Genomic DNA, 17,023 nt, shown 5'->3' with positions numbered 1-17,023 from the left:
TCTTTATGCATATTATTTGAAGTTTCAGTTGCTTTCTTTTTCATACTTTGTAGATATAGATGGTCTGGAACCAGATCTGTGACATATCGATATTGTGTAAAGAATACCTTCGTAAGCTCTTGCTAAGAATGAATACGAGTCTTATCTAATTGAACATACCATCTAGCTGTAAAACTCGTAAGATTATCTTGAAATATGTGTATTAACAACTTCTCATCATGAGCATGTGTTGCCATCTTTCGATAATATATGGTGATATGGGTCATCGGGCATTTTGTGCCATCATATTTTTTAAATTCAGGAACCTTGAATTTAGGCGAAATGACCACATCTGAAACTAAACAAAGGTCAGCCGCATCTGTGGAGCCATAAAAATTCATTCCCTCTACAACCCTAAGCCTTTCTTCTAATAACTTTATCTTCTCTCGGGTACTAGTATCTTTCACTTTTTCAGGTGTCTACATCTCTAACTTTTCTCTTTCCTTGTGATCATCCAAATTAGGAACTAAGATTGGCTTAGGTGGTTTTTCCATCATAACAGGATTAACAAAATTTTGAAATTATCCTGGAGCTAGTGTGGATGTCATTCCTGGATAAGGATTGGGATATCCACCGGGAGTAAGAATTGATACTCTAGTTCCTTATGAATGTTGGGTCAGTCATGGCTCAAACTTTGGAGGGTAGACAGGATCTATCATATTTGGTGATTGCTCTTGAAAGCTAGGATTTTCTTTCACTGCTTTTCTCTTGTCAAGTTTCTTGAGCATATCCATTATTGTACTGAGATCCCCTCTTAGTTCTTTTTTAGCTTTTTCAATTCTCTTAAATCGACTGACCTGTTTTTGATCTACAATTCTTGTTTAAGTCACGGTATTGTATGGATGATGAGTGGGTTGGATCAAAATTTTTTATGGGCGAGCTATTCTTAAACCTTTATTACCATAAAGTTTTTGTTTTGAAAAAAGAAAAAAAAATTAGAATGCTATGTGTTAAAAATTTTATTTTTTACTTATTTTATGAAAAATGATATACATGATGCATGAATGCAAGTGAGAGATTTTTTTTTTGGACGAATTTCAACATTAGAATTTTTTATTGATCCCATACAACTTTTATTACATAAGATTTACCATTCTAGAGTTATATCCATAGAAGCGCTTGACTTGCTCATAATGGTCTTTCACTTCATCTAGAAAGTTCATTAGGCGCTGTCTATATTCTCCTATAGGATTGACTTCTCTTCTTAATGCTTCTACCTTTTTAACTATCTCTCATGTTTTTTTCACTGCCTTGCAAACTTGATTAGTCAAGTGCTCTATGTACTATTGCCTTCCTAAGCTTTCTGCCTTCCATCTCATGTGAGCATCCCTTTCTGAATCACATGTGAAGATCCAATTTTTTCCCTTCTATGCCACTCATCTATTATTACTAAAATATGGCTCTTATGATTTTGTAGTTGTATCTCTAACCCTTGGATCACCCGGTTAAGGGATTCTTTTTCATTCAGTACTTCAAAGTACTTTTTTCTCTCTTTTGTGAACGTAACTATCAACCTTTCCTTTTCGTTTTGGCATTCCACCAATCTTGCTGAGATTGTAGAGTATAATCCCTTCCAATTCTGACATTCTTGAAAAATTCTAGTGGTCTCCTCTTGCTCTTTTTGAGCTTTGCTCTTCCATTGGTTTATCCCCTTTCGGAGCTCATCCATTTCACATTATCGACTAAAGTAAGACTTTGTGACTTTTTCAGTTTTGAATTGAACTCTTAACCTCTTATTTTTCTAGTGTAGATCTTTTAAATCACTATTGGCCATATCCCGTTATTTTATGACTTTTTCTAATCTGCTCCTTTATATCTCTGCTTCATATTTCAATTATCCTACTTTCTCGTGAAGTCTCAAATTTTCTCTTTTTATTATTTTTTTTAGCTTCTAATTCTTTCTTGACAAGCTCAACTTCTGATAATTGCACCTCTTTCGAAAGATTAATCAATTGATATGAGCTATCATCAGGAGGGAGTACTATGTCTCTTGGCAGTCTTGCTCTCTAAATCTGGTAATTAGAAGTGACTTTGTCGATGAGAGGCCCCAACTTCATTCTTCGTGTTCTCTTTCATGCTTGAATTAACTGTTTCGAGGTTCTTGATGGATTCGGTTCCTCATAAATGAATTCTACTTGGACCAGGCCATGAGTAGCAGAAATAAACTACTTTGCATCAAATTACCTAAGTACTCTCAATGAAGCGTAACTTACAACGCCCCATAGCCCTAATAACGGTATCCATGGCTCATTTCATTCACGATACAACAAGGGCACACGAGGCATCCAAGGTGCCATCCATTTGATTTCATCCTCAGTAAACCTTCGTAAGAAAAGGACCCATTCTTTCTTAGTCTTTAATGTCGACCATTAGCTTTTACAAAACTCTTTGATTGGTGCCTTATTTCGAAGATATGGTTTCAAAAATGCACTCTTCCCACATTTGAAATGACTTCTAACCCATATGTATAATAGAGATGCACATCCTATGAATCGTCATTTTCTATTTTGTCGACAAAAATTCGATGACCTGATGATTTCGGCTAGGACTGCTAGAGTGGGATTAATTGCTTGGGTTTTAATTTGCTCGAAAAAGTCTACCATAGTTATCTCAATGTAACCCAAAGTCTTCGAAAAGATTACCATGCCATACAATGCTAGAGCAAACACATCCATACCTTGATCATCATCTAAATGCTCCTGAATGAAGTTTCGAAGAAAGTCTCAACGAATGCCGAGATGTTCACCTTTAGACTTTGTGATGGAATCAATGGTTTCTACTTTAACCCTCATAAGCTTGGCTAACTTTTTACAATAACCTGATTTTGGCTTTCGGGTAAATACTTTATCTAGACATTGTAGTTCTATCCTAAGCAAAATCAAATACTCCTCGATAGTTGGCACCAAATCTTTCTGATTAAAAGTGAAGCATCAATAGGATGGATCCCAAAACTATATAGCTGCTTTAACCAGCTGTTCATCGATCACTACTGAAATGAGAGATACAATCTGCCCATACTTTTTGTAAAAGATTTCTTTTTTTTCTTCATTTAACTGACCCCAGACAGCAGCTAACTCTTTTTAAATCATTCTGTGTGAGATCTAAGTACACTTTTTCAGGTAATTCAGACACATAACCAGTAGGTAAATAATCTCCATTCTTTTGTTGAACTTCTTTCGATCAAACATGTACTTTATTATACGATTCACATAGTACACTAACTGAAGATGATCAAATCTATAGTTCTATGAGATCCATGAAAATTTCTTGAGAGAAATATGTCGTAAAGTAAATATCTTGATGCAAAACTGTATGCTATGATTACTGCAAAAAGAAAAAAAAATGAAACAAAATTGAGTTAGTGTGAGGATGTGGTTTAAGAAAAAAAAATTTTTGTTTTTAGTGTTTTGAGATTTTTTTTGTTTGTTTTGTTTGTTTCGTATTATACACAACTTTTATTCTTAGGTATTTCCTATAAGAAGATGGACAAAGCTCTACATAAGGTTGATTTTCTAGGCTTATTATATGCTGGGTTTGGATTGACAAGGTCTAAAGGTTCTCAAATTGTTCCTCACTATCATCCATGTTAGACTAGTAAGGTACCCCAATCCTCACCTATTACAAGCTATGAACGAAAAGGGTTTAATTTAAGTGGAAGTATTTCGCTTGTCATTGTGGAGGTTATCACCTCACGAGAGTATAGAGCTCATGCATGAGATGCATTGTATGCCATTATGTGCAAATATATCCTAATTTATTGAGAGTAACATATACAAAAAAAAATAAAACATAAGAGGCATAGTAAAATAAATGCATGTGAATTTTTTATTTTTGATTTGTTTTATTTTTTTTGACCTTTTTACTAAAAATGAAGAATAAAAATTTAAAAAATTGATTAAGACTATTTAAATCAAAATTTGAAGATAACAAGTAGTTAATTTTGGCCTGACTCTCGAAAACAAAAGGCTTCCCCAGTGGAGTCGCCAAACTGTCATAACAGTTTTGTGTCTGCCCGACGAATTTGGAAACGAAATAAAAAAAATAACGGAGTCGCCACCAATCTTTTTTGGCTAGGTGCGATTGGCCACCTACTAAATCATATCCATTTAATAAAGTTTTAAAATTAATTAAAATTTATTAAAAAGATAATTTTACGATCTACGAAACAGTCTGGGTTCGAGAGTCGGTTATACGTGTGGAAGGATTAGCACCCCCACAACGCCCGTTAAAAAATGATACCAATTAACAACGTGTTATCCTTTGATTTTGATAAAAATAGTCCAATTTTCGATGTTTGAAAAATAATTTCCTTGATTTTTTATTTATTAGAAAAGAAAATTATTCTCGAGAAAAATAAATTAAAACATTTTTATTGAAATAATTCTTAAAATGTTCCAGTACGTTGGTAACATTAGAAAAACTTTTTCTCACCAGAGATTTCTTAAGCATCGCTTCTCGGAATACCTAAAAAATCTCATCCTCGGAGGCTCGAATTTATTTTTTGTAAAAAATGTCATGAATGTAATGCAAAATGTTACCATGTTAATGCATACATTTTATTCTCCTTTGTTAGAAATTTCATTAATTATTTTATTAATATTTTTATTTAAAATTTTGAAGAAAAATGAAATTTTCATTATATTGAAGATTTTCTATAAATATTTCAATATACTGGTAATATTTTACAAAAATCTTCTCATTTAGGGATTTCTTAAAGCATCTCTACTCGAAATACTTTTAAAATCCCATATCGGATAAAATTTCTTTTCTTTTCATTTTTATTACTTATATTTTTAATATATTAATCAATTTTTATTTAATATTATTTTATAACCAAAAAAAAGGAAAATTTTTATTTTTATTGAAAATTTTTTTATAAATACTCTAATACATTGGTAATATTTAAAAAAAAATCTTCTCACCTAGAGATTCTTAGGCATCACTACTCGGAATACCTTTGAATCTTATCGTCGGATAAAAATTTCCTTTTCTCTCATTTTTTATTACTTTAGTATTATTATTAAATTTATTTTTATATTATTTTGAAAGTTTATTTTAAAAATTAACAAAATTATAAACAAATTTAACTACATATTTCATCATTTAATCTAACAAATATAAATATTTTAATATGCATAAATATTAATAAAATAATATATAAAAAATAAGATAAATTTTAAAAAAAAATTTTACCTAAATCGGATCAATCAACGATCCGATCAATGTGCGGTTCGGTTCGACGGTTCGGTCCGACGGTTCAGCTCGATTTGGGCACGATCTGAGTGGCTCAGCGGTTCAGTACTGGTTCAGTTCAGTCTGGGCAGTTTGGTTTCGGTTCAGTCAGACCGATCAGAGGCTGATGAAAGAAGAGGGTCGTGAATCGGATGCGCGGATCCCAGGTCGGGTCACGGGTCCACGCGCGAATCCTCGGTGCTTAAAACGACGTCGTCTTGGATGTTTATTGAAACGACATCGTTTTGGCTATTGACAACTTATATAAAATTTTTAAAAAAAAATTTTACTCATTTCCTTCATTTTTTAGACAAAAAAAAAAGCTTTTCTTCTCTCTTTTTTTTTTCTTCAGCCAAATACAGATGGCCTGTCGACCGTTCCTCCACCGTCGTTATCGCCTTTCGTCGGTCAATAGCAGCCGTTGGCGGTGGTTGAAAATTTCTCAGAAAACACCAAAATGTTTTTCTCGGCTTTCTGAGTTCAGATCTGAGGTCCTTTTCACCAAAAAAAATCTCCACTTCCTTAGATCTGCTGATGAAGTTTCGGTGAGATTTTTTTTTGTATTTTGACCCTTTTTTTTCTTACTAACCCCTTTTTTTTTCTTCTTCGTGCAAGAAGCTCGGCGCTGGGTTCCTCCCTACAAGGAAGACTGTGTATATATTTTTTGTGTTTTTTTCCTTTCGTTTTTGCAGCGTCTCTCCTCATTTTTTCTTCTATTTTTTGGTTTGACTAAGAGCTCTATTTATAGAACTCCGACCGTGCGTATTTAGGGAAAAGGGCATGGGGCTCGGCATGAGGTGTAAGCACGAGCCCCATGCCTCTTTTATTTATTTCTGTCTTATTTGATAGTTTGTCAACGATATGAGTAATTATAGGGGTGAAGGGTAGGGTATAGTGATCAAAAGGGAGGGATGTAGGGTCTAGTGGTCCCGGGGACGGCACCACTGCCATCCTCGATTTTTTTGTTCTGTTTTGTTTTTTTTATTATTTTTTTATATTTTTTATTATTTTTTGTATTTTATATTTATATTACGTATTTTGTATTTCTAAACAAATTAATGTCCACATTTTTAATAATAGATTTTTGTAAAAAAGTTCAAGTTCAATTTTAATATATGATAATTTTTTATAATAATATTATTATTGTTTCATTCAAATTTAAAATTTTTTTCATTAAATTTTTTTATTAAATATATTCATGGTAGGTTTATTCTATCTTGCCAATATGAAATTTTTAATTTCGTTTCTACTATTAACCAATATTCAATTTTTGATAATTTTAAATATAAAAAAATTTATTAATGATTGATAATTAAATTATTATTAATTTAATATTATTTTATGAATAAATTATTATTAAATTATCAATAATATATAATTAAATTATCAATAATTTATTATTAAATTATAATTAATTTAATTTTAAATTATTTTTGATTTATTATAACTGATTTATTAATAATTTATTAATAATTTATTATAAAATTATTAATAATTAACTAATTTAAAAATTATTATTAATTTATAATTAAATTATTAATAATTTACATCTAAATTGACAACGATTTAGCCTATTTTTTATCATATTTTTTATAATAGCAATTTTCTCTGTCCCTAATTGTACCTTTTCAACGTGTTTTTGTCAATAAATGCCAAGACGTGTGAGTCATGATGCCCTTACCGAGGCTGAAGGTATCTTGGTTTGTTTTTTTTTTTTCAGTTTCTTTCTCATCGATATAGATCACGTTTCTTTCTCATTGATACGGGACACGTTTCTTTCTTATTGATATAGGACACGTTGCAGTCACTCTGTAGGACCATTTCGAAGAAGACAAATGTGATATAGCGAGACTAACAGGTAAAAGAAAATTACTTATTTGACCACATTTTTTTCAGAGTTTTCATTTTAATTATTTAATTTTGAAAAATCACGTTTGACCAACGTTTATCAATATTATTGTTTTGGTCCTTCTGTTGTTAAAGATACCGAAACTATTACTTGACATCTCATATCAGCACATATTGTATAGCCGTACATGTCACGCATCTAAGTAAAAAATGATCAAAACGTTACTTTCTTTATTGGGTGAACAAAGCAAAATATCTAAAAAAAAATCTGGTGACAAAAGAAAAAGGTTTACTCTAAATTCCATCTTTAACTCTAAATTGCCTGCAATAAAGGTGATAATTATTAGTATACTAAAATTATTCAAAATATAATTATATCCATATTGCTCTTCGTTTAAAATTCCAAATATATCAATATTAACCCTAAACTTTGATTGTTACTATGCTTTGAAGAAATGATTCTTTAAAAGATTTAAAATTTTGTTTACACATAAAACCTACTTATTATTTGATTTAGATATGATAATTTAAAATATGATATGATAAAATAACATAAAAGTGATAAAAAAATAAGATGATGACACAGATTAAAATTTTAATAAAAATTACATATAAATTTAACAAAAATAAAAATATATTTTCGTATTTTTTGTATTGATGCAAATTGCAGGACAAACAATTTCATGTAAAAATCGTATGAATTGTTGGTACTTTACACGATATAAATACATGAAATATTATATCTACTTGGATCACTCACAATTTTGGAATTGAATTTGTTTTTAATAAAGTTATAAAATTTCAAGTTATGTTCTACCATTATAAGAAATGATTTTGTTAAAGAGAGTTCTAAGATACTATTTAAGGTTACCATAATTGATTAATATATTTTCCTAAGGCTGTGGATTTCATTAAATTAATTGTTAATTATTGCGTTTATAATTGATTAATATATTTTCCTAATGCTTTGGACTTCATTAAATTAATTGTTAATTATTGCATTTAATACAAAAATATTATTATTAATAATAACTTAACTAACTTTAAAGAGAGTTATTGGAGCACTTGTTAGTAAATTCCTATAAGAAATTATTAAGATTATCACATTAGCAACCCTAAATTGATTTAAAGATAATCCAATGGTTAGAGTTTAAAGCTTTCAATTCATTGGTATTAATTAAGTTTTAATTTTAAGGATTAGAATAGTGATGTTTAAGAAATATGAGAAGATGATCAATTATGGTGTAATCCAACACTTTGAGAAGATTTATGCAACATAATTGTAACTATAGAACAATTAAAATAACAATAAATTATTAGTAATATATATGACTATTAAATTTTAGATAATATTATAGGTAAAAGGAATTTGTAAGACTTAATATATAATTAATTTCCACTAATTATATATGATTATTTAAGTGATTTTTAAGGGAAAAAACTCATTTTTAAAAATAAAAGATAAAATCAAGATTTCAAAATGATAAAACTGATAGGCTACAGTTGGTAAACACTTTTACTTTTTTTTTATATATATAATATAAGTAAATTTTGATAATTTTGTATATAATTTTGATAACTTTTGATGAAATTTTAGTAATCTTAAATATAATTTGGGTAACTTTTGATATTAATTTGATAATTTGTGATATAATTTTTGTAATCATTGATATAATTTTGATAATTTTTTATAAAATTTTGATAATGATGTAATTTTAATAACCTTCAGGTAATGTAAGATATATTTTTAGTAATTATTGAAAAAATTTATGTCTCATATTTAACAATAAATTTTTGTAAAAAAATGCGGGTTCAATTCTAATATAAAATTATTTTTTATATAATAACATTATTGTTTCATTCAAATTTAGAACTTTTTTATTAATTTTTTTTGTTAAATATGTTCATGGTAGGTTTATTCTACCTTCCCAAGATGAAATTTCTAATTTTGTTTCTGTTAGTAATTAATGTTCAATTCCTCACAACATCAAATATGAAAAAAATTATCAATGATTGACAATTAAGTTATTATTGATTTTGTATTATTTTATCAACAGCTTACTACTAAACTATTAATAATATACTGCTAAATTTTCAATAATTTACTACCAAATTATCATTAATTTACTATTAAATTACTAATTATTTGTTATAACTAATTTACTATTAATTTATCGATAATTTACTACAAAGTTATTAATGATTAATTAATTTAGTAAAAATTATTATTGATTTACAACTAAGTTATTAATGATTTATTATTAAATTATCAATAATTTATATCTAAATTATCAATGATTTACTATTATATTATTATGTATTTAGTACTATGTTATCATTGATTTACTATTTAGTTTTCAATTATTTATTACAAAATTATCACAGATTTATTACTAAATTAACCATAATTCATTATCAAGTTTTTCCTTATATATATATATATTAAATTATCCATGTTTTACTATTATATTATCATTGATTAACTATTAAGTCATTGGTAATTAACTACAGCTAAGTTTTATTGATTTACTTTTAAGTTTTCAATAATTAACTACTAAATTATCATTGATTTATTACTAAAATATTTATGATTTATAACTAAATTTATCAATTAATTATTACTAAACTGAAACTGATTTATTTTTAATTTAATATTAATTTACTATTAAGTTATCATTTATTTATTATTAAGTTATCAGTGATTAACTATTTAGTAATAATTTGTTTTTATTAACCTATCATTTATTTGCTAATATTTTGTTACGTAGCTACAACTATAAAACATGAAATTTAAAAAGTTCACTAATAATATATCAGATAATTTTCTTTTGATATTAAATATTATTTTTATTCAAATTTAAAATTTCTTCACTAATTTTTATTTAATAAGTTAACGGTAGGTTTATCTTAGCCCCAACATGAAAGTTTTGACTTCGTTTCTATTAATAACCAGAATTCAATCACTGGTAACTTCAAGTATAAGAATTCAATCACTGGTAACTTCAAGTATAAAAAAAGTTATAAATGATTGATAATTAAGTTATCAATAATTTACTACTATGCTATCAATGTTTTATTAGTAAATTATCAATTATTTACTACTAATTTATGAATGATTTGTCATTAAGTTATGAATCATTTACTGTTAAGTTATTACTAATTTTTATTAAATTATTAGAGATTTATCACTATGTTATTGATAATTTATTGTAAAGTTATAACTGATTTATTATTAATTTACCGATGATTTACTAAAAAGTTATCAATGATTAACTAATTTACTACTAAATATCATTGATTTACAACTATATTATTAGTAATTTACTATTATGTTATTAGTAATTTCTACTAAATTATCAATGATTTACAATTATATTTTTATATATTTACTATTATGTTATTATTTATTTACTACTTAATTTTTTATTATTTATTATAAAATTATTACTAATTTATATTAAATTAATGATTATGTTATCGATAACTTACTACTAAGTTATACTTACTTACAAGTGTTTAATGATTAAATACTAAACTATCAATTATTTACTACTAACTTATCATTACTTTACTACTAAATTATCATTAAATTAAAGCTAATTTATTATTAAATTATCACTAATTTACTATTAAGTTATCATTGATTTATTATAAAGTTATCAATAATTAACTACTAAGTTATCACTTATTTTTTGTTAATTACATTTGATTTAGTACTATATTGTTATGCATTTACAACTTTATTATGATTGATTTACCACCAAAGTATTATGCATTTATTATTATATTATTATTGATTTATTAAAAAGTTATCAATTATTGACTACTAAATTATCAGTCATTTAATATTAAGTTATCTATAGTTTTCTTTTAAGTTATACTAATTATATTTAAGTTTTCAAATATTAATTATTAAATTATTAATTACCTACTACTATATTATTATTGATTTATGTATATCTAAAAAGAAAGTAACCATGATATATGCTAGATGATATAATTTGTAAGGTAGAGAACAAAAGAAGAAAAAGTTCAAGTGTAAATAACTTGAAAAGTATGAGTAAATACTCTTAATTTATTATCTGTAGTTTAACATGCAATAATGAGTTAAAATCATAACTTTTTATATTAATACAAGTATTAAAATTAAATTAAATAAATATATAATATATATTAAGTAAATACATCTAAGATATTCTTCAAAATTTTTAATTTATGGTAAATAGTACATATTAAGATAAACTTTATTGTTGATTTGATTGAACTATTAGTGTATGTATTTTCATAGATGTTAGCGAAGTATAGTTATATATAAAAAGATTAAAAATTTTGAAATATTCTATCACCAATACAACAATAACAACAAACTAAGTCTTATATCTCATAACTCTAAAATCGGCTGTATGAAAGGACAAAAAAAGAATCATGTTAGGTCAAACTTTTAAATTTTCTTACGCCACTTATTTTTATAAAAAATAAAATTTTCATCTACTTTCATAACCTTCATATTATTTCTTATTACTTGCATCCACATCTTTCATCTTCTACCTCTTGAAGTTTGCTTTATGTTTCTATCACCAATAAATGGAATAAGCTTTGTTTTATGTTTCTATCTTTAAGTATATAATCTTAAATAAAAAAATTATTATACGTATGATAAAAGCAATGAGAATAAATTTAATAAATAAATTTTTTAAAAATTAAACGGATAACAATTTAAAAAAAATATTAAATTTACAATAATTGCTTCGCATTCTTCGTAAAAATTTCTACTAAACAAAAAGATAGGATATTTTTAATTGCTACTTCATTCTTATTACCATCATTCAAAATGATTTATATATATATATATATATTTATGCCAATCAACTTTGCTATTTAGAAAGATTAAAATATACTTTAAAGGTCATAATAGCTTAAATAATGTTTAACTCTATGTTATTTTTTTGAATAAGTATAAACTATGATATCTTTTTCAAATAAAATATTTGAATTATTTTCTTCAACCCATATAACAACAACTTGATCAACAAATGAACGATTATAAAGTTGTTAATCTAAATTAACATTTTTATAATACAAATTTCAAATTGCTCAAAAAAAGATATATCCTTTATTCTATGCAAGACTTGGGCATAAGGATTTTCTTCTAAAATTATCATTAGTTTTTCCATCACTTTTATACTTAAATTTTCAAGGTATTTTATTCTCATTTTATTTTGAAATTTACTACTGTATCATAAAAGTATAGTTAAAATAATATAAATTAATCAACTCAAACTTGAAATAATTCAATACTCAAATTGAGTATAAATAAATTTTTTACTTATTTTAAATTTTAATTTAATTAAAAATAATATAATACACATAATGATAAAAATGAATTAAGTTGACTATAATTCAATTGATTTTAAAAAGTCAATAATTTAATAGTTACTTAAAACCTGAAATGATTAAACATAACCAAAATTTGAATTGAAATGGTAATCCAATCAAAATTCAATATTTCTTATTCATCTTTTGTAATAATTTAAAAGTTCCTTATTTAAGTTTTTTTCTCCTTCGTCTTCAATGCCTTATTTTTATTGTTTTTGTGGTTGAATTAATTAATTACTTTTAAGAGTATTTTTAACTGAAATTACAATTATAGTAATTGATGTACTTTTTTTATTTTAATTTAGGAAAATTGAATCTAGTTTTTTAAACAAAGAGAAGTATGCACCAATTATTAAGTCAAATTTTGTTTAGGTGCACAAATGAATAATTGAGTACAATATGAATAGAAGTAGATAAAAAAATTGACGTAATCTAATTAGTTGTTAATCCTAAGTCTAAAACCTAACTCGAACTTATGAAAAGTCAAAATTCAAATAATTAAAATACTAAATGCACAATTAAATAAAGATTTATCAATTAAATTTGCTAATGAATGCTCTTAAATCATTATTAAATTTAGTTAAATTATAATTTATAATAATATATTTTATATTAAATGTAATAGTGATAATTAATTTGATAAATTTAAATTCTTTTAAACAAATATTACCTAATATCGTAATTTTAAAAATTTTGATATAATAGAGAACATTCTTCAACTTATATAAAAAGAGAAAATGAAGGAGTATACAATTTTTTCTCTAAATAAAAGAGTTTCATATTAATCCTAAAGAAATTTGAGATCAATATATTTGTATATTTTTCATTGAAATATCATATAGTATTAACCTTCTTTATTTATGGAGAAGATAGAGTTATGTATAACTAATTAATCTTTCGTCTCATTTTTCTACTTAGAATAATCTTCCATTAATGCTTCCATCAATTGAATGGAATTGTATGTTATATCAATTGAAAGCTTAATTTTTCTTTTATTTAAAAAAATATTAACATAAATTTTATTAAAAAACACTAAAAATACATAATTTTAAAAAATAAAATAAAATGCTAACCTTGGTACTTGCCATGTTTTCTTAAGAAAATTCTAATTCTAAGAATAACAAACTTGTTCTGTAATATCTATATAATTTATAATGATTTCATTTTCAGCATTAACAACATAAATTTTTATAAATGAATGTAATTTTGGCATAAATACATTCAAAAAATAGTTCCAATGAATTTTATCATATCTTTAAAGAATTAAATAAAAACAATTAATTTTACTATACTTGATTATTTTTTATTTAAAATAATTCATGTTAAGTCATTCAACCACCTGAATGATAAAAAAAAAGTGAGCAATTTGATAAAATTGAGAAAGATTAAATAATCTTGAGATATAAATTAATCATATATATACATATTAAGAAAAAAGTTATGAGAAAATTAAATTAATTATTATTTTAATTAAGATGAATAATTTTTATGATAATTTAACGAGACTCAATCTTGAGCTACTGATAGCTCTACTACCTCCTATAGGTAAAAAGTCTAATTAAAGTGCTCAATAAATCATATAATGCATATTGTTAGTGGAAAAGGGTATAATTGTTTGCATTTGATTTTATATTAGTTTTTATTCATAGGAATAACAATTATAAAATCCTATAAAAAAATACAAAAGAAAAATTAATTATAAAGGTTAAACTAAACTTATAAAAATGATATATTAAAGAATTATTTCAAGGGATTAAAAAATTTTAATTATGTTATCAACAATCAAATGAATCAACTAATAAAACATATAAATAATAAAATCATTAACATACATATATAGCTAATATATTAAAACAAAAAATTGAAGGCAAAATATAGAAAAAAAAATGTTTCGATGACTTAATTATGATTGTCTTTACCGAATTTATTTATTAATATAAGCTACACATATAATTGTTTTTATAACAACTAAAGAAACAATCTCTATATAATTGTTTTATTTCTATGCACACCAAGTTTTGATCCCATTCTATTTATATTTTCATTTGATTTGAAAAATTATTTTACTTATAAAAAGAGTCTAATAATAAAAAATTATTTAAATTAAAATTTATAAAAAAAATTACTAATGACATTTTAATAAATCATTTTTAATATTTTTTAAATTAAAATTTTATTAAACATATTTTAGTCAATCACTTTTAATCTTTTTTTAGTTTAATTATAAAAAAAGAGTAATAATAAAAATTTCATTTAAATTAAAATTTATAAAAACATTTACCAAGGATAAGTTAGCAAATCATTTTTAACACTTTTGGAATTAAAATTTAAAAATTCTAAATAGTCTAATTTCACAAAAATTCAATTTTTAATTTTAATTAATTTAAATTGAATTTAAATAGATTAATAAAATTTGTATTTTCATTTAATGTGAAAAATCATCATTCTACTTATAAAAAAGAGTATAACAATAAAAAAGTCATTTAAATTAAAATTTAATTTATAAAATATTACTAATAATATCTTAATCGATCACTTTCAATATTTTTGGAATTAAAATTTTTTAATAGTATTTTAGTCATTTTTCTTACTTTTTTAGATTAATTGTAAAAGAAAAAAATTGATAATAAACAAATTAATTTAAATTAAAATTTATAAAAGCATTTATTAAGGATATTTTAGCCATTCATTTTTAACACTTTTAAAATTAAAATTTTAAAATCTTAAATAGTTTAATTTCACATAAACTCTATTTTAGTTTTAGTTTATTTAAACTAAACTTAAATAAATTAATAAAAGTTATACATTTAAGAATAAATTTATTAATTTAAAATTTTATAAAGATGTTTAAATCGATCACTATTAGAACTTTTGAAATTCACACTTTATATATAAATGATATTAATTTATTATGTAAATGTGTTGCATGTGATTATATATGTCAAAATAATTATTTAGAGTTAAATTTATTGATTTATCATTTTTTTATTAATGTTTCATTTTCATCCATTAAAATTATTAATATTTTATTTTATTTTTAAAAAAATTGTCTTTATGATCCACTACTAGACATTTTTAATGTAAAATAGGAAAGAAAAACTTATTAATACCGTTTATTTGACTATATTAAAAATAAAAAAGAAATGAATAAAAATGAAATATTATAATTTTGAATTTCATCAAACATAATTTTTAAAATAAGATTTTATGATTTAATAAAGAGTTAAATATTTTATGATTTAATATTTTATGATTTATTATTAAATAAACTTTTAATAAAGAGTTAAATAAGAGTTTATGATTTAGTATAGTTATATAATGATGTATTAAAAATATTACTAAATTTAGATCGCAACAAAAATCATGGTTTAGTATGCTTTTTATCATGGAGATTGTTAAGAGATTTAAATTCCTTTTTCTAATGACTTAATATCAAATAGGAATCTAAGCATTTTGTTATCATAGTTTCTGATATGTTTAACTTGATTTTGACGGATAAGATATTATGGGTCAATTAAGATTCTTAATATGGCTTTACAATTTTCAAATGGAATTCATTTTTTGTTTTTCAAACAAAAGATTTTATAAAATCAATAGGTATTTAAAATTTTTTATTATATTTGAAAACTTTAGAATTTCAGGGGTTACAAGTTAATTATAATTTCTTATAATTGCATATAGTAAACTATTTATGACCTTCTACTATAATCTTCCATTCTTTCTCTTGGCAAGCTTCTTGCTCGAAAATTTATGCTTTTGTATCAAATGTTGCAAGTTTTAAATCGTGTTCTCAAACTCACCTTTTGAATGATATTATGCAATTCTGCCCTTGAAGCAACAGGTTCAAGGCTAGATCTAAGAAGTACGCTCAATTTTAAAGAAAATCTAACATGAGAATATGAAAGAGAAGGTTGAAAGGAAGGAGTGGGTGAAATTTGGTGTAAATCCGACAGTATTTTAAAGTTTTAAGTTGCGACTTTGGATCCAGATCTGGACGGTTCGAAACTACTTCGGGCAAAAGCAAGCATGGATCTAAGACAAGAAGGTCGATAAAAGTATTTGATGAAATTTTAGGATCAAAAGCTGATCAACCAACGGCGATCGACAGTGACTTGATGGCAACTGACATGACGGTGACGATAGAATCTAGGTAGCTTGATTTTCGGTGGTTTCACTTTTAGAAAGAGATGCTCTCTCTCTCTCTTTTTGTTTTTGGTAGAGAGAGAAACAAATGAAGCAATTTTCTTTTAGCTTTTATAGTAGAAAAAAAAAAAAAAACTTTACTCTAATTGAATGCATGTGTGTCACATTACGCTAACCTAGTCCTATTTTGAATCAATTAAAAAATATTTAATTTTAAATTAAATTAAATTAAAAATAATATACTTAATTGAAAAAAATTAAAATTAAATTTTAAATTGAGCATTTAATCAAGTGAATTTAATTACTTTCCTCTTAAATAAGATGAAAAAATCTTAGGAGTAATTTATGAATAAAGTCTAAGATATTGTGTGATAAATTAAAAAAA

Source organism: Durio zibethinus, chromosome 5 (genome assembly GCF_047325235.1).
Source record: "Durio zibethinus cultivar Kanyao isolate XHJ-2024 chromosome 5, ASM4732523v1, whole genome shotgun sequence".
Taxonomy (NCBI): Eukaryota; Viridiplantae; Streptophyta; class Magnoliopsida; order Malvales; family Malvaceae; genus Durio; species Durio zibethinus.
This window is presented reverse-complemented; position numbering follows the sequence as displayed.